The 18,670-nt window shown below is 39.7% G+C and overlaps 1 protein-coding gene across 4 annotated transcripts in view; it reads left to right on the forward strand.

The window, feature by feature from the left end:
- Positions 1-18,670, forward strand: part of LOC148420032 (leucine zipper putative tumor suppressor 2 homolog) — a 47,045-nt gene that overhangs the window by 17,139 nt on the left and 11,236 nt on the right. Inside the window, exons 1-2 of one of the 4 annotated variants that reach the window (XM_088422077.1) lie at positions 19-46; positions 2,483-2,598. The exons of 1 other annotated variant lie outside the window; for it this stretch is intronic. The gene's annotated coding sequence lies outside the window, so the exon portion shown is untranslated. Of the gene's footprint in view, positions 1-18; positions 47-2,482; positions 2,599-6,949; positions 7,205-18,670 lie in introns of those variants that run through there. 2 more of the 4 variants (XM_088422076.1, XM_088422075.1) reach the window with 2 other exon arrangements.

The following is an 18,670-nucleotide window of genomic DNA, read 5'->3' on the forward strand; positions in this document are numbered from 1 at the left end:
TTTCTCGTTCATTGACAAAACATCCTGTTGGTCCTGAAGAACCAAGGTTGTTTTTTTTTTTTCTGTTTTTTTTACTTTTGTCCCTTGCCATCATGGTACCATAAAACAAATTTCACAAATAACCACTACATAATGTCCAAATAAAAAGCAAGTTTTTGCTGTCTCGATTATGTGTTTTGCTTTTTTCTTTTCAATATTTGCCCCGATGACAACTCATCTGGGCACAAATTTTCTTAATATTAAAACATTTTGCTTCGAATAGTACTTTTTTGTTTAGCAGATAATTGCATTAACATTTCTTCACAAATGCTGATAAATTAAATAATAATGTGCAATTCAGAAAATTAAAAGAAGAATGTTAAAACACTGGGAATTAAAAGGCAATTGCGAATTTTTGGATTATTTTGAATATACAGTAAATTTAAAACAGCCAAAAAATAATCAGAATATGCATTTGAGTAGAGTTTAAATGTATTGCTTTAAAATTTTGTTCTGACCTCGATTGACGTGAGAATCATCAAACGAGATCGTTATTGACTGTGCAGTGAACTTTCAAAATTTTGACCTCTAGTGGCTCAAGGTGAAATTGCACCAAACCCGACTTCCATTTATTGTTCTTCCGTTGAAGTATGCGCTAACAAGGCGGGAGTGAAATATAACCTGCAGATGGATCTGTCAGAGCCGCACTCGCAAACACACATCTTTTTCTTTTCGCCAAGACGAATGGCTCTCATTAATCACGGCCGTTTGTCTCGTGTTGTAAGTTTGGAGGTCAGTGATTAAAGCTTGTTCTTGGCACACTTGCCAACTCGCAGCTCTATGCTCATTCTCTCGGTTTCAAAGGATCACGTTTGCATTCTCTGCTTTGCTTCTTCTGATGACTCGGGCGTCGTCTGCCACCGAATCCCCGACGAATAAAAGTCAAGAATTGAAGCGGCAAATCATGTTTTATGTACGTGTGCTTACACAATGTGAGCAGGATGGAAAATTGGGCCAAGCATCACACGGGGCAAATTATGACAACAAAGAAGCTTTGCCTTTTTTTTACATGTATTTTCTTTCAACGTCACAGCAAGCAGCCGTGAATACATTTTGAGTTTTCTAGCTAATGTCGGCGTTGAAATAGGACATCTACGCTTTCGTCATACTCAATTGAAAAAAATGTGGTTGATTATTTGCCAGCGATTTTTGATTAATCAGGAATACCCGCAATAATTGTGCCGCGATGATTAATCAATCGACAACTAATCGGCGATCAAATTAATCTCGCGATTTTTGATAAACGATGAATCGTTATGAACAAGGGTGTAGCCTGAAATTTTTCCATGGGGTGGCCAGGATGACAACACCTCGGTATTAACGGCTGTGAGAAACACTGTGTGCTCCATGTTTAAAAATGGTAGAAAAATCACAGATATCTGCTAGTGATGGCCACGCCTGGCTCAACCCCTAGTTTTAAAACCTAGTTTTATAATTGTCCAAATCCTCCCAATGAGAGCCTATCTTCAGTAAATGTTGTCCTTTTCCTGTAGTTATCCATGTAAGCAGACTTATTATATTTTTACTGAATCAAAATAGCATTTGCTTTGGTGGGGGGAAAAAAAATTTAAATGCCTTTTTCCTTAAGATCCAGACCAAATTAGTAACTGAACATATTTGTATTATTGCATTGTAAATTTGAAATGAAGCCCCGTTTTTTCATGAAAAATCTTGAGATTAATGAATACAACATTCATGAGTTGCCGCTCTTAGTGTAGGCATAAAATGTAAAAAAGAAAAAGACCTCCTATAATATTGACTGCTTCTCCTTTCCCTCATCCAAGGTTATAACAGTAAGTAAGCATACCTAGAAACCCATAAAAATGATGGCTTAAAAACGTCAACAATAAACTTTAAATGCTTACAGTGTAATTTACTCCCTTTTGTGAGACCTTGAAGCCAAATGCACAACTGCCTTGGCGGAGGTAATAATTGCTCCATCTCCTTGGCACACTTTCAGCCTGACTTTTTTGATTGACAGCTCCCACTTTCTCCTTCAACCCTTTTCCAAGACAACACATAACTCTCCAAAAATGACGGCTCGGGCTAACCTTATATACGCGTGACCGTGGAAATGTCTGCCGTACGCCCACAACGAGCGACCTAACCTTGATAACCGCAGATGTTAGCGTCAGATACTCCCTTTAAGTGTGGTGACCGCTGTGAGGACATATGCTGCCACGGCCACGTAATCTATCTAACGCCAGGATTAATAGTCTCGCTCTAATCTACACACGTGGGTGTTTCATCAGAACCTCAGGCAGGGTGACACAAGGTTATGTTTTTTTTCCTCTCTAAATGACAAAACAATTGTGGAACGCAAGTGTCACCAGGTGGGGGCAGTATTAGCCCCTCGCAATCCTCACCTAGACTCTGCTTACATAATAGTTGCCATGCATCTGGAGATGATGCTGAACAATGTGTTATTTTTGTTTTTCTCCAGTCAAGAGGCTAGTGAGTGGAGGCCCAAAAATGAGCTGGGTCCTGGGATGAGATCTGGCTACCCTCAACTGGTTTCCACTATACCTGCAGGAGGAGCACTTTGGCCCACAGAGTGAGGTAAAGAACCCCACACAACTTGACTGTAGGATCTTGGGCTTTTTGAGAGACATTTTTCACAGGATATTTTAGATTTGTTCAAAGACGTGGTGTTTTTTTTTTTTTTTTTTTTTTTATTGGCACACTGCCTTTGTTTTTGTCAGGTACCCTGTTAATTAAAGATGTCCTGATTTTCTGTTGTAATTTAAAGTTTTCCAAAATTGCAAAATAACTGAAATGTTAAAATGTCACTCTCTTGAGAATTTAACTGAAATTTTAAATAAATAGTTCCTGTTGACGCAGTTTTTAATCCATCGGATTAAATAATATAATCCGCCCCATCAATAATTAGTCAATAAATAGCTAACACTAATGATTATTTTAACCATCTATTATTCTGTTGATTATTTTGGCATTAATCAAAGAATTGAACTAATTGAACTAAATTGTCCTTCGATATATTTGTGACTGTGAATGGTCGTTTGTCTCTGTGTTCCCTGTGATTGGCTGTCCTCTGCCTACTACCTGAAGACGGCTGGGATAGGCACCAGCATGCACTAGAAAACTATTAGGGTGCTGTTTACTTTTGTAAATAAAGTTTGATAAGACATTCTGTTGACCCAGGGAGCTTTCAAATTTTACAGCAAAAATGTATGTTGTCAAAATAAAAAATGTTCACAGTCATCATGGTTCTGTGGTGGCAGCTATAAGTATGATTTAACATGCGCTGAAAGTTAATTTGACACCCATGTTTTGACACCCATGTTTTGGCATGATGTGCAATTGAAATATTACCCCAAATCGGTATGATCCCTAACTTTGTGTGAGTAATGGATTCATGGAAATTACGATATTGGCCTCTGTCTTTGAAGAGTCACTGTAAGGGGATGGTGTTTGGGTAGGTGTGTCACTCAGAGGGTGATAGCAAGTTCGAAGGGTCAGGGATTCACAGCTGCGCACCTGGCTGAGACGAAATCACATTTGCTCTCTGTAAACTCACCTTTCACTTCACCGCACTTCAGTTTCATCGCATTTCCTCATCACAGCAGTTGAGTTTGTGCGCGTTTGAATCTCCTGCGAGCCATGCGACACTGCAGCCTGACCTTATCATATCGGGCGCGGGGGGGTGTGCGAGATGCGCGCCGTGATAAGCGTATGCGTACGACAACAACACAGCAGCAGCTGTCTTTCCGTCCTCCTTCCAGCGTTTCTTCATCACAGGCTTCCTTGTTTGCTCATGTCCAGGCCCAGCTGTCCCGTCCCTCAGAGGAACGATTTTCACAGCCTGTATTGACACGCTCCCAAATATAATTTCGATTGCAGCTAAACGTTATTTAGTTTTTTTTTTTTTGGTTTTAGAACTTTGATCATCTCACATTATTCTGTTCTTTTCTATAATGGGCGTGGCTTAGTGAGTAACATTAGGAGCTTAATTCTGGTTGGTCCAACTTGGCCAGTTAATATGGGCGTGTGCTACCTTAAAACTTTTAAGGGTACCAAAATATATTGTCCTCACCCTCAAGGACTGACCACCTGTGGCCCATAATTCATTGCTGTGATTGGCCAGGTGTGAGCTAGATGTATGGCCTAGATATATATATATATATATATATATATATATATATATATATATATATATATATATATATATATATATATATATATATATATATATAGATATATATTATATATATAGATATATAGATATATATATATATATATATATATATATATATATATATATATAGATATATATATATATATATAGATATATAGATATAGAGATTCATATATATATATATATATATAGATATAGATATATATATATATATATATATATATATATATATATATATATATATAGATATATATATATATATATATATATATATATATATATATATATATATATATATATATATATATATATATATATATATATATATATATATATATAGATAGATAGATAGATTCTAGACAAAATATTACCTTTGAAAATGGCTAAATAAGTAAAAGTAAAAAGCAAAAAAACGGATGAAAGTCAGTTCTCCTCAGCATTTGTGGGCACTATATTGTGGCAGTTTGACAAGCAAAGTAATAAAAAAAAGAGTATTTGATGATTAATTTCAATCTTTCAATTTCAAATTAAATATGATCAATATAATTGTAGAGGTATGTATACTCTATTTATACTCTAGAATTCTAGAGTGAATACTCGCAGTGGTATCGGTCTGAAAAATAGTCTTATCAGACATCCGTACGGTACATTTAACTACAGGAAAAGAAATGTCTTTTTTCTTTTTTACACATTGGGTTGCTGAAAATCAAACTTGTACTGACACATGCATGCACACACAGACACGTGCAAATCTCGAAAGCTTTTCTGTGTTACTCTTCATGGCGAGGTGGCCAGTGTTAATGGCAGCAAAGTGCAGAGGGGGAGAGCTAAATTGAACTTTCTTCTCACTTGTTGACCACCGAGGGACTCGCTAGGAGTACATGTAAAGTTTAAGTAAAAAGTTGAAGTGGGAAAAAGAACACACACGCACACACATTCACGTCTGCTCTTGTGCAGCATTACTCAGCTCTTACTGGTTGTCCACTTTGGCACGCAACAGGAGTGAGCAATGTGTGTCTATGTGATCTGTAAATAGCCCAATGCTGAAACAGTTGGTGCATTAATCACGTGCATTAGCTGGAGTCAACCTCATTTCAACATCCCGACAGCGGATCAGGTTGCAAAAAGCCTAAACGTGAGCTTCTTTTTGCTACGCATCCATGTGGAAAGGCTTTTGAGCATTCATTCAATATCCTTCATGTTCAGCTAAAGGTTTGTGTACTAGTACATTAATTAAACAACCATGTCCTACTAATATCATTTTCCAATATTATTACCTATTTTGCTCTATTTAGTCTAAAGGTAACTTACTGTCCCACTCTATTAATCCTACAATTGTAGAGAATTGTTGTCACATGTAGACATTTGTTATGCCCTAGTAGCCTCCTGGGCCTTACTGGTAGCTTCGCATCAAGTTTTGCTTCAGCATATACATGTAGTTTTCTGACTTGTATGCCAAGGTTTTCTAACTAGTTTGTATAAATATCACACTGTAGTAGGAACAAATACAGCCCAACAATACAGATTTTTTTTTTTATTAAGCCGATTTTGGTAGACAAAAATACAGATTAATCATCTGATTAATAATAAAAACAATAGCAGGAGTACAATAGCATTTGTTTCCACACAATTTATTTTAATATGTCAGTTATATGCAAATTGTCTCTATTCACAAGCCCTGTTCCCTTCGAATAGAAGGGGTCAATGGTAAATATATTTGTAAAAAAAAAAAAAAAAAAAAGTATTAATAGAAAAAAATCCACTTCGGTTCACAGTTGAAATTATGATTTGCTTTGTTTTGAATGACACGTCCGCAGAACGAGCTCATCAGAACATTTCATGATAGTTAAAGGGACAGTGAGCAAGATTTAGACCAAAAAGCAATGAACTACATGATTGTAAATTTCAAAAACCTGCAAATGAATGTGTTATTAATGACCAACCGTATGTTTGAAATATAATCATAGGCATAGTTATCATTAAATGATATTACATGATGGGTGGCACTTCTCCAGGGGCGGCCATATTTGTTTTAACTACGGACAATGGTAAATGGTAAGGTCCGTAATGAAAAATGACAAAATTGTTTTATAAATCTAACCCATAAAGAAATCTTTGTTTATTGTTTATTTGGTTTATTTGATTAAAATCAATTCAAATTGTAATCATCCCAAATGGCCAATGAAAACTGAAAGTTTTACCTTTTGGCCATATCGCCCAGTCCAAACATACTAGTAGACTAAAAGTGGAACAAGTACTGGGGAAAAAAAATAATAATAAGAGGAATAGACGGTCACATTACTAGTGAACTGAGTCACCTTATTTATGTGGACTGGTATATATGGACCTTAAATGAATACATTCAGAAACATCTTCTAATATGACAAATTTAAGATTCGCTCACCACCGGACACGTGATCAAACCTTACGAAATGTATCCCATGTGGGTTCAAAGTGAAGCCCCTCAACTTATTAATGTTAATCATTTCAACCCAGTGTTGGATGCTGATGATTGGATGGGAAAGGGGCGGGGTGAAGTGGGCTTGCCTTGCCTGCACTCATGCGCAGCCTCCCAAAAAATGCATAAATAAAAGACACAGTCTTATGCCTGATTTGGTAGAAAGAGGTAGATCCAAAAAGGAGAAGGAAAGGGGGGGGGGGGCTGTTAAAAGATGGAAACAAGAGGAAGGGGGTGGGGGAGTAGACAAAAGTGAGGGAGAGAATCAGGAGGGGGTGCGGGGGGGTGTAGGCGGTGCTAATGCAGACAAGCCGGGAGGGAGCGCAGAGACGAGCACGAGCAGGACAACAGAGGAAAAGAAAAGGGGGGTGTCCGTTTTGAAAAGTGTCAGGATATGAAGAAGTGCCGGAACGGTGCAGAGGCGAGGGCAGCGGCGGCGCCGCTGGGAAGACGTTAAGACCGCAGCAACCTCCGGACTGATTTTGACTTAGTTTCTCCCCCAAAAGGAGCTGAGGTACAAGTGGAGGCAGAGATGCAAGTCTCACACCGGGGTGAGTGTTTGCATAATGTAACGGCTCTGTGTGTGTGTGTGTGTGTGTTTCCACTTGTGTGTATTGTCATCGTCCTGCCATTTGGCCTCATTTACATGTAGGCAAAGTTTGCATGGGGAAACTTTTGTGTTGATGTGAGGGCCAAAAATGGGGGAGAGACAAAAAAAAGTTGCCAGGTAGGAGCACTGGCGCATTCCTAATGAAGTGTAGGGCACTCGGAGCTCAAATCAGATCTCATCTCTCACATTAAATAATGAATGTTAGAAAGTGAAAGCAGCAGCTGGCTGCTCGGGTCAGCTGGCCACGCACAAATGTTTCATTTAATAGAGCGTTTGAACTCAAAACGGATGAGAAAAAGTCACATTTTGAAGGCTGTTAGTGTTTTGTATTTTTGAAACGATGAACTCAAGCGAGAATTTTTTTGTACTTTTATGTAGTACCACCAGGCTTTTTTTGCACTAAGGCTCATTTTTAAGGTAGTTGAATTGTTCTACCTGGCATGTGGGGGCAATGATGGATGGTAGATCTAAAATGCATGTATAAAGAAACGTTCAATTTCAGATCAATCAAAGTGGTTCAACCCCCTCCAAAGTTCAAATACCATTTTTTTTAATAAGAAAAAAAATCCAAGATAACTGATTTCAAAACCTCTACCCGTTTTTCCCCCCCATGTTTTTTTTCCTTAATTATTTCAGAACAATGCAACCAAAATATCCTCCATTGCTTACCACAATAAGACAAAATCAAACAGTGACATGTCTGCTATTCACCCTTTTCAAATGTTTACATTTTTTTACATCAATCCTTTAGCAGGGGTTTCAAACTCATTTTATCAAGGGCCACATTGTAGTTATTAATTTCTGTTAGAGAACCATTATAACCTTGAATGATGATCACAAATTTGCACATTTTGAAATCGTAAACTGTTCAAAAGGGGTAATAGTAACCAAAGATTCTTGTTGTTTCCCCCAAATATTGTAAAATTTGGAGACAACTTGCAAATTTGGTACTATATCCAGAAAGTTGAAGTCATAATTAGCATTTTGCGTGCCACATAAAATGATGTGGCGTGCCGGATCTGGCCCCTGGGCCTTGGAGTTTGACACCTGTGCTTCAGCGTGACACTAGCACGAATAAATAAATAAATTAACTAAAAATTTAAATGAAAAACCTACTATAACAGCCACACTATAGGTTCATTATAGGTGCTTTAAGTAGGGGCTAGTGTGTGCTGGCTCCCAATTAACATTAAAATTGTTTCTTAACACAACCACGTCCCCAGTTGGCAGCAAGTTTAACTAACTGATTGTTACGGAGTAAATTAACCGTAGCTTACTAAACAAAGTCCAAACTAGCAGTAGGTGACAGGGAAAAAAAATCCAGAACTCTATTTGGGGTTAATAAGTTACTAAATGGTGACAGTTGTGTGTTTGAATGTGCTTAATTTTGAACAAAGCTTCACCCCCAGTTTGTAACAGATTTAAAAATCGAAAGCAGCAATAAGTGACAGGAAAAGCCTAGTAGAAGACCTAAACTTTATTTGGGGTGAATAGGCGGTGCTAAATAGTGTCAGATATGTGCCGATTACCATTTAACGATTTTGAGTGTGACTTTGTCAATTTGAAGCGTACTTGTGTAACCACACAAGATGTGAATTTTTACTTAGCTCTTAGTTTTTTTCTTGTTTTTTTTTTTTTTTTTTTTTTTTTTACAAGATAGCACAAAAAGCAAGAAAACCCAAGAAGCGATGTCAAAGTCAGTAAAGTAACATCATTTTTTGATGCGTGAAAACACAAAATAAAACAAAAAAAGGGAGCGCTTTGGAGTTAATTAGTCGATAAATAAAATTAAGGAGATTCCAAAGAGAAACCAACCTGGTTTTCTGCACATTGTACAACGAACACAAAAAGCACAGGGAAATAAAAACTTAAATTTGACCCGTATTTGTATAAATGAATGATTTTTGTATTTAACTTCCTTAGACGCAAACAAGAAAACCAGGAAAGCAAGAAAACAAAACTTAAAACAAGTTTGGCGACAAACCGTCGGGTTACCAAACTGTTATGCTAGCCAGCGCAGCATTCACAAGAAACGTACTGTTAGCTGTTTTTTGTCATGTGACTTTCCATATATGAAGGTTTTGTTGTACAAAAAATCTCCAAACTTTTCTAGTTATGAGACAGTGAGTTGTTCAGCATTAGCTGTTAGAGTCTGCCCATTGCAGAATGAGCACTATGAGAAAATTTTCTGTGCTGCTCATTATAGTCGGTTGAAGTATTGATTTGAAACTTCAGCCTTGGAGGACAAAAAAAAAAAAAAAAAAAAAAAAAGCTGGTTTAGTTTACCCTCTGACAGTTGGCCAGCAGGAGGATGTTATTCAATCTGCACCGCATACCATACTGTACACATACCACAAATGAAAAATAACACACATTTCAGTCACCTTGTGTTTCTTCAGGGAATGAATCACTTTGACACAAACTATTTCACTCCTTTTATGTGTGTAATTACAAGACAACTCGCGTGCCCACGGCTGCGTTTTGTAGTATGTCAGCGAATTTGTTTATAGGCGGCAAAATGTGCCCTCCACTCTTTGTAGTAGTCATGGTGACGTGTTGACACTTTCGTGAGCGAAGGCCGTCATTAAGTGGCCGCCGTAAACACGGTCGCCATAAATGGCCAGATGCTGGCATAGTGACGTCACTTTGAAATGGAAAATAGGGAGGTTTGAATCCCAAGGAGGCGGGTTACCTCATCTCCTGTGAGCGCAACCAGTGAGGTAAACGTGTGCTGCAGGTCACACGGTATCCTTTTGCTGTGTTGACTCATATATGTACACAACATTGCACAGGCTTCAAGTTTTTTGTTGTTGTTTGTTTTGTTTTTTTAATTTCTTCTTCTCCTCATATTCGTTTAGGCCGTAACTGGGTGTTTTGCAAACAGGAAGTGTTTTTCCATGGGTTTCCATGTCAGCCTCAGATTTTTTTCTCATTAAAAATGAACGTTTCTAAAAACTCAGGACCAAAGTGGGTATAGTGGTACCTCGGTACTCGACCATAATCCGTTCTGAGGTGGTGGTCGAGCACCGATTTGTTCGAACACCGAAAGCAATGTTCCCATAAGAAATAATGGAAAGTATGTGTGCACAAGTAAATGTGCACAAGCAGTACATGATAAAGATAAAGATAAAGATAAATAAAGCATTATAAACCATTTTGTATAATTTACTTACGTTTTGGAGAGTGGTTGATGGCATACAGGAATGGATGTGGAGAGGACGGGAGGGAGTTACTCCTTCCATGATGACGCTAGCTAACTGCGACGCGAGGTCGGACACTCGTACACCACGTTCATATTTTGCTATAATTTCCTTCTTCGGTTCAATAGTGGTCCTCATTGTTTTCCTCTTTGCCTTCCCCTTATCACTGTCTTTCTTTGGACCCATTATTAAGGGCTAGAGCAACACGAAAAAGTTTAAATCCGGGAAGAAATACTCGAACAAACGTCTTACTCCGCTGGCGGTCTGAGTTGAACTGGCGCTTACCCGCTGGCCGAGAAGGGCCGAGGAGCGCGTTCGGGTCGGCTCGGCTCGGCTCGGCTCGGCTCGGCTAGTCGAGCACCGAAAATCTGTTTGAGGTCCGATGCATTATCTACTTGAATTTTTTGGTCGAGCACCGATTTGGTCGAGTATAGAGGCGGTCGAGTACCGAGGTACCACTGTATTTGCGGATATCTCCGGATCCACGTTTGCTCTACGAATAATAATTGTGACATTTCGCATTCTTATGAATATCGATGGCGATAAAACCAAGAGGTACTTTTTTATTTTGTGTTTCATGTTATTTACAGAACAAGGATGACATACTCATACAAAACCATCCACCCAGTTGTTAGATGGTTTTGTATTCTGGCCATTAATATCCACATGAACGAGACACCGCTTCCGACGTTGAAGTAACCCATAATATAAAATTTTGCTGTCATATTTTCAGAGAATTCTTATCACATGCACACATGAACTTAGGTGACGATTGATCACCGGTCGTGTCAAGTGCTGTTATTTATTATCCTCAGATCCACTTTTTCGAGGCTCTTGTTACCAGGTATTTATGTAAAGCTTAGCAATGGGGGAGCAGTCGGAGACGGCGAGAGATTAGAAGTGGGCCTGGCGTCTTTTCACTTTGCTGAATGAGATTTTTCCAAACCAGTCTACCCCCTTCTTTCTCCAACGACGCGCTCGAACGCTTCAGTATGTTGGATATGTTCTTAGATGAGCGCGAGTGAATTATACATCAAGGCTAGCGCAGTTGAACTGAGGCGGAGCTGCTTATGCAATAGCAACTCGTTAAGCGCCGCTGCCTCGACGAGCAATAGCTCGCTGCTGGAAAAACAACAACGGCAGAGCCTGGATAAAAACCACACGTGAGAAATAAATGAGTGACGTCGTGGCAGCCCGCCCCTACTTCCACTCGCAACGTCACAAGTCAATTTAAAGTGGGAGATTGCAGGCCTTTTCTCTTTGCCCTCTGTGTTATGTCGAAACAATGGCCCTCCGCTGCGGATAGAGCCAGAGGCTGCAGGGGGGAGCCAAGGGAAGTTTGGAAGGGAAAACTTCTATCCAGCCCCTTTTTCACAGCCTGTAGAAGCTGCCATTTTCTATGTTGTTCTGTATCAACAGCACTGAGAAAGAACGGACCAATCAGCGCTTTTTTTTATTTATTTAACAAAGGGGCTGTTTAAACAACAGAATATGGTTGACTCAATAAGCCGCCATTTTGAAAATAGATGTCTAAGCAGCATGCATTTGCGTGTCTAAATTTTAATTAAAAAAAAACATGTTGAATTTGGACTACCATTTTTTTTCTTCAAAAGTGACTGGACCAAGCTTTGCAAATTAAAATCAAGTTACCATGCGTAGCACGCCCTCTGCGCTTTTTGGATCTCACAAGATGTCTCTTAAAACGCAACTTCAAAAAGCCAAACGTAAATGCTCTATTTTTTGTTTTTGTTTTTTTTTTTAATCAGAAACAAATTGATGCTCATGCTAGTCAACCGAACTTGCATTCTGTAAATGATAACATTGGTTGACATCATTGTTTTAGGGGATTTTTTAGAAAGTGGGCAGCTCGGTTGAAGAGTGGTTAGCACATCCGCCTCACAGTTAAGGGACTTGAGTTTGAGTCCAGCTGGCTCAGGCCTTCCTTTGTGGAGTTTGCATGTTGTCCCCAAGCCCACGTCGGTTCTCTCTGCGCACTTCGGCTTCCTCCCACGCTCCAAAAACATGAATGGCAGTTTTATTGGACAATTTTTCTTTGAAGGGATTGGGTGCGTGGATGTTGGATGTTGGTCTCTGTGTGCCCTGCAATTGGCTGGCAACCAGTTCAGGTGTCCCCCGCATAGTGCCCGAAGTCAGCGAGGATAGGCATCAGCAAGGTTGCGACCCTTATGAGTATAAGCAACTATGCAAAATAGATGGATGGATTTTTTCAAAGTCTAATGTGCCTCACTGTGGAAATCCATGGAAGTGCAGTGCAGTTTGGTGATACGGTATCGCTAATGCTTGCAGATTTGACTCAACAAGCCACCTCTTTAAGAGAAATGTATGGCAAGATTGCATACATTTTTCTTAAAGAGGTGACTTGTGCATATGTAACGCATATGATGGCCTGACATTCTGGCTTAGGGTTATCGGGCCATTGTTAACGTCGGACCCTATGGGGTGTCATACACAAATCTCCAGTCCTATTCACATTGTGGGCCAGCCTGAGCTACTGTTACGACTCTGATGCAGCAATTTTCTGGGATCTTTCCATTTCAAACAAAAAAAAAAGAGAAAGAGAAGGAGAGTACTGAAATATTGGCCTTCCACTGTACATACAACCTGAGGCAACAGTGGTGAAGTTTGAGATCGAAAACTTCTGCTTTCTGCCGACAGAGCACATCTAAATTTAAGCCTGAGATCAATGTGTCCTCAAAGTTAAACATCTCAAGTGCTATCATTGATTCTCTCAAACAGACAAAGTCCACTACGCCTTTAAAAATGACACTCTTGGTATTTCCAGTGTCTGCCTGTCTGACCGCTGTCGGGTAGCTGTCAGCGTCTGGAAAAACTCCTGGAAAACACGACATCCAGCAGATCAGGAATTTCAACCATCTTCCTTCTTTTTTTTTTTTTTTTAACATTTCCACTTTTAACCTGCACCGTACTACATCTGCCCAAAAGCCAATCCGCTTCAGAACCGTAACAAATAATCGGCTAATTGAAATGTTCAAAGCGCTAAAAAGTCCATAAGAAAATTAGTTTTTGTTTTAATTTAGCTCACACAGGCTGTTGACCAGGCGATGACCAGATGTTTTGTCTGCTCTAATGACTTTTCCTCGACAGGCTGTGCTCGTAACCTCATTTTCTTCACGCGAGAGTCTCAGCGGATACACGGACGAGGCAAGTTGATTCAAAATGAAGCCATAAATAAGCGTGCGCTCGACAGTTTGCGTCCCTGGATGACAATCTCGTCGTCTTCACGAGACTGCGTCGCCTCTCGCATGTCATTGATGTCTAATGCTTGCTACTGGCTGCTCTCGCTGTCAACCCCCACGGAGAATTTTGGAGCGTGCCGGCAGTAGGCTCTGCGCTTGGTCAGCCCACACTTGAGAGTGTTTGCTTCCAAATTGAAACGATGTTTTCACCCAGTTTGGTTTGCGATTGTGGATCGGGAAAACTTCATCCGGACTTCGTTGCGGGGAGTGTAGATGGCAGGGCGACAGCTTTTTGTCACTGCATCGCTAGAAGCCATCGTTCTGTTGACCAATCGATGGAAAGCAATGTATGCTTCTCAGCACATGTTCGGGAAACTGCCAGGCTATTCAGTGGTGTTTTGGTGCCGTATTTGTTGGACAATACGCTAAATACTTTAGCTTTCTCGCATCAACAGTTGAGTTATTTTTGACTTATTTGCTGTAGCGGTTTGTTTCCTATAATGCGCACAGCAAGATACATTATAACCTGGTGTGCCTTATAACCCAATTAACCAATAAACCCAAGAACTCAATGTATTTAGACTGGGCAATAAATCAAATTAATTTGAATGATCATTTTGAAAATCGTCGATTTTCAAAATGGCTGGATCATGATAGAGTTTTACACAAGCGGGAAAATGCTGGATGAGTGGTTTGGAAAACATGTTTACAACCTTACTCAATTGTCACGTTTAAGAAAGTTATGCACTGCTCAGGCTAAATATTGTTTTGCACAAGCGATGAATGTTAGGTTTACATTCAAACTGATTCAAAATCAGTCAATCAATTATTGCTATCTGAACATTTTGAACAGGATTTAGGTTTTTATACATCACTTTTAAATGTTTGTTGGGTATACTTTAAATGATAATTGATTAAATTTGTTATTGTCCAGAATGACTGAAATTAGTTTTTCATTTTTGGCCATATCGCCCATCCCTACGCCCTATTTCTGGAAATATCTTCAACTAGTCACAGCCAGCCCAACAAAAATGGATCTTTGATGTCTCTAGCATTCAATGTCAGTGAAGGAATTAAAAAATAAAATAAAATAAAAAAGATGGGCTGCCAAATAGGAAAACTGAATTGCTAACTCTTTCAACTGTTAATTACTTGTCACAGACTACAAAATACTTGATGAGATTCTTGATCATACTTGGCAACTGTGCGCAGGATCAGGAATTTCAATCACCATATTTATTCTATGATTCTTTTTCCTGGTACTGCCACGCATTAACTCGTTCTACCTCATTTGCTCCCACTTTTGAATGGCTACCGAGGCTGTCAGATCCTTACAAAAATCTTTCTTCCCGACATCTCCCATTCAACCCATCTTCTTTCTTTCCGCGCTTTAACAATGTAGCCCTTCGCTTCCTTGGTAACGCATGCAAACAGAGAGAAAAGTCCAGAACCGACAACAAATCGACTGTAAATAATGAGGGAAAAAGTGGATTGCGTTTGTTGCCAATTACTACCGGTAAACTCTTTTTTTTCCTCCGTTTTTGAGAGGCCGCTTGATCAAGTCCCAAGCCGGCTGGACGCTTGATCTCACAGCTCTTTGTTCAAAGTTGCAATCAAGCATGTACCCTTGCCAAAGTGGACAAAAAGAGCTTTGGCAACCAGTCGGCCGTTTGTGATCCCAGACCGGCCCGCCGAGAGGCGGCGAGAGAGGCCGCGCGGGGGGAAGGTGACAGTAAGCAGTCTCTCGGACCAGACAGTCACAGTGCTGGAATGAGGGAACAATATAACCTCAAGTCATCTGGCGGCACATGAAAAGACTCCCCTCGTTGCAATATGAGCTCGGGAGGGGGGTTCTTTTTGTGAAAGACATTTTTCTCTGGATGGCAGGCAAACAAATGCCGAACGTGATGTGCTGTGTCGGTGGGCTTCTTGCCTACACTAGTGGATCTTTCTTTGGTTCTATGAGTCATCCGCAAGCCTGTTGATTTACTCTCAGGATTAATGGCTGCCACCCAGGCTGTAAAAAGTGGAATATTGCCTCCGTTTCAATGCCCACACTCAACGTTTTGCCACGTTTCTTTCGTTACCTGTTGTGGTGCTGTATTGTCGGCAAATCCCTCTTGGGTTGGGACCCTTCATCAAACACTTATTCGACACCATTTAACTTTATTATGATTATTCCTCACACCTTTTTGACTTTCTGCTCCTTCCATATTTTTCTACTGATTCTCACCGCTCCAATTTCACCACATTCCAAGACTTAACGCTTGAGGGACTTCCATTTTTATCATTCAGAAAATGCATACGCCCCTCCAAAAAAAAATCACCAAAAATATTCCATTCATTCCCAATGAAGCCAAACTTCCCTCCTTAGTTATTTATTATTAATTCCAATGGCTCATTGAATGTTTATATTTTTCATATCACTCCATATTTTTGTTTAGGTTTAGTTCCCTTTATGTTTCTATGCAAATCTACTCATATTAAATGCATGAATATGAGTTTCATTTAATTAATATTTTATAGTTATTTTGACTGTAATCCTTTGAATTAAAGTATCTTAATTGAGTAAATGTGATGGGTTTTTTTTTATGTATGCAACACTATGCACTCATTCCTCAATATTACCTGAGCGATTTGAACGATTCAATTTTTGCCCATTTCATTCAAGTATTGTAATTTATTGCTCAAAATTTCACATTTTCTAAAGAGCAAAATTAAAAACAAAATGTATATTTACCTCCAGTTTCCTCTTATATTGACTGATTCTAACCATTCAGTTTTTAACACAATTCCATCTCATTTCCAAATATTTTCACTTAATTCCACATACTTCAGTGTTTTTTCTTATTCAGGTTTCACATGCAATTCCTCCAGAGATTTCATTCTCTCCCGTACAAAGATATTTTTTTCATGCGTTTCCCATATGTATATTCCAGCATTTGTTCATACAGGGCCTGACACTATCCGACAATATTACACTTCCCACCTGTCGCTCCCCTCGACATGCCGGCTTTGCCCATTGTTAGTCATGCAGCACCTGTCACAGCTCCAGAAGCAGATTGAAAGTCTCGTCGCGGGGGTTGGATAGATGGCTTCATTTGAGATTTCTTTTATTGCTTCAAATTAATCGCCACGCCAAAGAGATGACAAAAGGAAGAGGTGTCCTGACGAGATGAATAGTTGGGTTCATCTGCTCTCAGTACGATTTGGAACAGTCAAATTTGATCTGGCTTGTGTTTTCATTGCTGGTTGTACATCATAGCAGCGTGACACAGTGTGACCGGCCAATGAATAAACAAAGAGGAGTTCTACACTGTAAACAAAGGACCACATTGGGGCTTGTTGTGTTCATTAGAATTGTGGAAATGGAAGTGACAATTCTCTTTTGAATATTTAAGTTTCAAATCTTAAAAACCTGCACTACTGCTGTATATTAGAAGAATGCCAAGAAAAGGCTTGAATATTCTTCAGGTTGCTTTGACACTAATAAAGTCAACACGATTTCATTGTATCATAGATTTTTGCGAATTGTTGTACCAAAAAGTGGAAACTAGCATTAAACAGTGTGTAACATTCAAGCACATTGCCTAATTTAGTTCTGTAATAGATATCGGCACAGTTTAATTCATATAAGCAAGTACTACCAGGTACTATTTTTAATACTAAGGGTTACAAGTGGAACTAGCCGGAAGTAAAGTGATAACTCAATGGCCGTGCCGATTCGTGGCCAAATCATTTTTACGTTTGATACCGCGTTATTTTCTTTCTTCCTTTGTTCTGTTTGTAGAGAAAAACTGTTCTCTTACTAAAAATAAGCCTGTTTATTTATTTATTGGACCAATATGATTAGTAGTAGCAGAGCTGACAATTTTCCTAACCCCGATCTTTTTCTCTCAATTCCTAACGGAAAATGTTGTGATGAGACCCGATTTCCGATCACATGATCGAAAACCTGACTTTCCTGGTCCAAGGCAATGTAGTTTTCATCCCCATGACCCCCCTAAACACATCTGAGTAGAGCTTAGATGAGCCGCTACTTTGCAGAAGAAAGTGGCACAATTCTTTCCACAGAAGCAGTGTAAGTAGCGGCATACTTCCGGTAAACACACAGTACTGTTTGCAAGCAAACGCAACAACATGTTGACACTGCTGATGAAAAGCAAACTTGTGAAATGTCAAGATAATTAAAGACTGGAAGCATACAAGTTCTTAGTTTTAGATTTATCGGTTGAAAGTACAGACGCCTGATTTGAGAATCTAAAAAAAGCAGATGTTTGGAAGACTGATAAGACGAGACACATTTGGTGTTTAGCAATGGGGCCGAAGGAGGTATTTGTAATTACGTCTCCCTTCACGATTGATTTCCCCTGCGAGGACATCATAAGGCGTCTGTGTGCTAGCCAAACAGGATTAGCCACTTCTGCTTTTCCCAAGGCCTCTGTGGAGCCTCGCTTTTGACAAGCAGGTAGTGGATGGAATCCTTCTGAACTCCAAAGCCCCTCCCTTCCTCTTCCCCACCATGACCTCCACCCGGTCCACCATTGTCTCATCACCCTGAAACTCTTCTTTTTCTTTTGCCGTCCCGCCGAGCCACCGGAACAGCTCGGTTTGGAGGTTACGTGCGATTGGGAGGAATGATGTGCTGGTGCGGAATAATGTGCTTCCGCTCCTGGGAATTGGCTGGCGGTATTAACAGTCTTATAATAACGGGATTATTCGCCCATCATGGAGCCTGCCCGTGTGTCTTGTTATTAGAGAACTACCTGATAAGCTCTTTCTTCGGTCGCCATCCTCGGCCGATTGCTAGCACACGCAACCGCCTTCAAATCGCTGCCTGTGAGACATCAGCATCATTTAATAGTTTTTCAGTGTTAAGTGCCCTGGGGGTGACCCCGTGATTTCTGGCTGGGATTCGATTGGAGTTTATTTTTAAACGTCGACTCAAATGCCTCGCCCAGAGAAATATCACGTGAAAAACTCTCTGGC

This window comes from Hippichthys cyanospilos, chromosome 8 (genome assembly GCF_059441005.1).
Source record: "Hippichthys cyanospilos isolate Australia breed blue-spotted pipefish chromosome 8, RoL_Hcya_1.0, whole genome shotgun sequence".
In the NCBI taxonomy this organism is placed as follows: Eukaryota; Metazoa; Chordata; class Actinopteri; order Syngnathiformes; family Syngnathidae; genus Hippichthys; species Hippichthys cyanospilos.